At 40.5% G+C, this 5,018-nt stretch overlaps 1 long non-coding RNA gene across 11 annotated transcripts; it reads right to left on the reverse strand.

Annotated features, from left to right (window-relative positions):
- Positions 1–2,380: 2,380 nt before the first annotated feature.
- On the reverse strand, positions 2,381–4,745 carry LOC147641923 (uncharacterized). 11 transcript variants are annotated; one of them, XR_015266430.1, is made up of 4 exons: positions 4,525–4,745; positions 4,133–4,242; positions 3,590–3,645; positions 2,381–2,612 (listed from the first exon to the last, which is right to left on the reverse strand). It is a non-coding gene; the product is annotated as an uncharacterized LOC147641923 (long non-coding RNA). The 11 variants fall into 11 exon arrangements; XR_015266418.1 differs by having other exon boundaries at positions 3,590–3,732; positions 4,525–4,741; XR_015266425.1 differs by lacking the exon at positions 2,381–2,612 and adding an exon at positions 2,676–3,064 and having other exon boundaries at positions 4,525–4,744.
- Positions 4,746–5,018: the final 273 nt, after the last annotated feature.

The raw sequence follows: 5,018 nt of genomic DNA on the forward strand, positions 1-5,018 counted from the left end.
CATCAAGGATCAAGCCACCAAAGCCAAGGGTGTTGAAGTTGCTCGAGCTTATCTCAAAAGGATCTAGAGCTACTTGGTCTATTTCTCATGGAGGAGACGAGGAGGATACTCATAGGCCTGTTATCTCCCGCTTCTCCGGAACAAGTAAGGGAAAGAAGGAACATATGGCTACAGATTTTCCCCAAAGAGCCAATGCAAGAAGCGAGGAAGATCGAAAGATCATCGGATTGACATCATCAAGAGGATTGCAGAGGATGCTATACCATTGCAAGTTTTGACAAAGAAAGCTATGGGATCTTTGTGGACCAAAGTTGAAACAAAACCCTTTCGAAGAATTGAGACTTTCTCTTCAAGAGAGGGATTGTACCTCTTGACATGGCTCTGTCACCCCAAGAAAGTTTGGACAGCAACGATGTCAGATGACCCATTGGACGTCAATGATGCCAAATATATTGGACTTCACACTCGAGCGATCATTGCAACCAGGTGGTCCATATGACTACTGGATTTTGCAGTCGACCGATCATTGCAACCAGATGGCCCAGCTAACTGTATTGAAATTCACAGTCCAGCGATCATTGCAACCAGATGACCCATATGACTACCAGATCTCATAGTCGAGCAATCAATGCGACCAGTTAGCCCAAATAACTATAAAAGAACTCTCGAGCGATCCTAGTGACCAAATGGCCTTGAGGATAGACTGAGCAATCCTAGTGGTTAGATGACTCAGTACAGTATCGATGAAACCAGACAAGACAATCCATGAACAGGAGGATCATTACTTGTGCATTGCAAAGTGATGTATGTTTCAATTTCTTTGACTTTGTGTGCTATTTTGATGTGTGGACAATGCTTGGATTTATGACATATATGAGTCCATTGGACTCCATACTACTTGGCCATACATGAAATACCGAATAGACACGAATGATGTATACTTATTTTACTTATTTATTGACTAGCTTGTATCTAGTTTTTGCAAGAGGTTAAGTATGCATTTATTTTATCTAACACATGTGACAGGCCACGACGATGTATCATCAATAACAAAGACATCGATCAAAGAAAAGACCTTGAGATATTGCCAGATGAGCAAATGACACCACATATATGGGAAAAGAGCAGATGCACAAGCTCACCAGATGGAGCTAGTACCTTAAAACATATAGATGTACTTGATGTACCTTGAAACATATGGATGTACCAAGAACATATGGATATACTAGGGACATATAGATATACTTGGAGGATAAGGACATGCCTGGAACACTTGTAGTCTATAGTTGAGGACAACTGCGAAGAGAGGGAGAATGTAACTATTTGCCCCTCCTAGTTCTATTTCACATGATGAAACCCATGCCCGAATACCAAATAGGTGGAAGAAAGACGTGGAAACAAGTCCCATAAAGTTTGATTAAGAAAAAACACCATTCTTGGTCAAAAAGCAAGAAAAAACAAAAAATCAAACAAGATTGACCGCTAGCCAAGGACACCATTGGAAAGAGGAGACTAAGCCGAACCAAAAAGCTAAAAGGCGTTTTCTCAAAAAACAACTCCATGGCCAAAAAGCAAGGCCTTGAAGCTAAAAAAGCAAAACAAAAACTTATGACTAATGTTAAGTAATATTTTACTAATAAAAAGACCAAAAGCAAAGTAAAAGGTAAAAGCAAAGCAAAAGCATCACTTTTTGGCTTCCCCTAGCATTAAAACGCTTGAACCTCTCTTGTAGCATCATTAAGGGGATCATGGAGTGTATGTGTGGACATGATTGTGATCATGGAGAGCTTCTTCTTCGCCATCAACACCTTCTCCAACTTGCTTTTCAAATGTACGGTTAGCACTAGATTTATATGGGCATATGCATGGGTGATACAAAGGTGTGTATGGAGCTGTTCGGACATGAACGAACAAAAATTTCAAAAACCTTAAAACTGCTCAAAAAACCCTAAAAACTACTTTTTGGAGGTTCCTATCACCCGAAAACCATTCCAACAAGTTTTACATCAATTTTCTTGCAAGAAAGAGCTTTTCTATGGTTTTCTTCCTGGACAAGGCTATAGGAGTTGTGGAGATTCCTCATGGGATTCCAGCGTACGATCATATCTGAACCTAAGCAAACGAAGCGAGTTCATGTCTTTCAGCATCCCGGGTGTTTGTGTCTGCTGCGCCCGCAAAGGGTGGTGCAAGCTCTGAACTCAATGCCAACAATTTTAATTTCATACTTCAGGTTTTTTTTTAAACACTTCTAATTGTATCACTTTTTTAGCTTAAAGTAGCATTACTGATGAGACGTGTAAAATGAGCACTAATTGCATTAGCTCTACCTTATGGCCCACAGATTACACTGGCTCTACTGATGATATAGATGGATGATGTAGAGGGAACAAACAGGTTTTTACTTATCAACTTTATAGCAGACTTCTACACCTTCACAGTCACTTACAAGGGCCTTCCATACAAGAGCCACTCCAAGACTAGCTTCATATTGGAGGGAAGTGGTAGGCATGACAATATCTATCTTGCTCCCAAGGGCGTACCTCGTTATTACACCCAACAAATTACATGACAAACTTGAGAAAGCTCCCAATGCTAGTGCACAAGTCTCCATCCTACAATTTCAACTAGAAAAAACTGATAAGTAATTATCTTACGTTAATGGGTGACCCAGGTTCTTCAAGGAAATCACACCCAACAATTCATATGCCAGTCTTAAGAAAAACATATAATCCCGCACGACATTTCTGTTTCAACACAACTCAAAAGACAGATCCATCCCAACAGTTCAACTTCTCCTCTAAAAGCTTGACTCATATTTCCATCCCATAATTTTAACTGTGGCAAGAAAAAACTAGTGTACGACACTGACCAGATAAGCTCAAGAGCTTTCTTCTACTTGTAACTGCCCTAAAAAACAACCACATGCAATTGCATATGAGCTATTTCAACTCAAGATTTGACTTCCCTTGCACTCCCAACAAACTACTCATTTTGTACATTCGCAACCCACATTTGCAACCTTTCAGTCCCACATAGCGTTACAAATAAGCAGTGACATCACCACCTGAAGTGCATGCAATTTAAGTGTGAAAGAGTCAATTTTGGTAAGCTGCTCTCTCTCTCTCTCTCTCTCTCTCTCTCACACACACACACACACAACTGCACAAGTGACCATTCTGACAGGAATGGATTTCCAACCAAATTGCGAAATACTTTTCAAAGTCACACATCCTAACAGCAAAATCCTTGTTGATCTGGTGAGAGCACTGAAAACTTTAACTCTCATCCAAATGGTAATTTTACTCTGTTAACTAGTTCCCAAACACTTCACCCCATCTTTGCAAGCCACAAAAATCTGTTAACAAACCCACTTAAAATTTTATTTGCAAGAAAGGATAATATGTGATTGCTCACAAGAAAAGACAGTTTAAGCTTCATGAATCAGAAGGGAAATGGTGTCTGAGAATAAGGAAAGAACCTGGAAAAAATATCAGCAGTTCAAGCTTGGAAGAACCAAGAGGGACAAAGCTACATGGCCTTTAAGAGACCCGAATCGGAACTTTAAGGCAGCATTAACAACAAAACTTACTTGCTTAAACCTCCGGATACTATTCGAAGAAGACATTCATGTTCCATCAGGTTCATCTGGTAAGAACAGCAATGGGAGCCAACACATAAAGAGGACTAACGAGTTGAGATGCCAATTGATGACTTAAGTCCCATCTTCACCATCTGGTCATTAAAAATATAAGGTGAAAACTTTGTTTTATGCTACTGCCCACTACAAATTTCTTTACCTTCACACCCCTATTAACATCCAAGATACTAACTACTAGCAAGTATTGCAGCCGCTCGAGGAACAAAATTCTTTCATATCTTTCAGATTTCAAGTGCAAATGAGCCTACAACTGTTTCCACCTTCTAATAAAATGCAATGCATCTAAAATAGACCCTGGTACACCTCAAAATGTCCAAGGCTCCACTTGAAAATTATCCAACCCATAGGTGATGTAATTGTATTGAATACAGGAACCATGCATCATGTCGCGCTCAAACATACCTAATCACATCATAAGTGGTCATAGGTATCTACACCTCTACTAGAGAACTGTCAGCGCACATAGAGGCTGACCTTGAATAAAAAACACAGGATCCTGAGATCCAAAGCTCAGCCTTGAAACAAACAAAGCTTGTGAGCTGGCTGCATGCAGTGGCTGAAGCGACACAATAGCGCCTCGAAACCTGCAAAAGAGATCTTTGGAGATTAGGCAGACCTTCATTTCAAGGTTCTTAAAATCACAAGAGTTCTAATCAGACAGCATGAAAATAAATTTCTTGATGTTGCAGCATCTACCTAGTTATCAAAGCATGCACACATGATTCTCACTATTGTTCTTTACATCACAGTATCCATCCAGGGTTCTCATAGCATGGAACACAGGGCAGTTGACATTACAAGGGCCCTCACACCAAAAAAAGACAAAAAAGAAACGCAGAGAAATGGGACTCTGGAGAAAAGCTCACCGCAGGATCCGAAAGGAAGGCTGCCGTAACGCCGCTGGCAATTCGAATGAGGCTGGTGCTGCTGTGCTCGGGCCCTTGAGGTTAAGCGTCCTGCTGGCTGCCTTTTGTGAGAGCGCCGCGATGGACCTAAACACAGAAGGTGAAGGTCGCGCCATGGCTACAGAATGATTTCCAGTTCTTCTACCCTAATTTTGCACATTTGCTTATAGCTTATGGAAAAAGGTTAATATTTTATTTTACTTTCATCCTTTTTCTCCTATGCCTTAAAACATTTATATATAAAGTAGGTCTCCTTTTGCATTAATATATATATATATATATATATAGGGGTTCTATTGAGCGTATGTATACATACCGAATTGTGGGGTCATGGTGGAGGAGTCAGGGAGAGAAGATTGGGAAGGGATGGATGAGGAGGTCATCTTGCCTACTTGGGTAAGTGGAAAGGAGAGCTTGAGATGAAAAGGGCTGTAGATGAGGGAGGGGATCCAATC

This window comes from Cibotium barometz, chromosome 1, assembly GCF_041138505.1.
Source record: "Cibotium barometz isolate CiBa-2024 chromosome 1, ASM4113850v1, whole genome shotgun sequence".
NCBI lineage: Eukaryota > Viridiplantae > Streptophyta > Polypodiopsida > Cyatheales > Cibotiaceae > Cibotium > Cibotium barometz.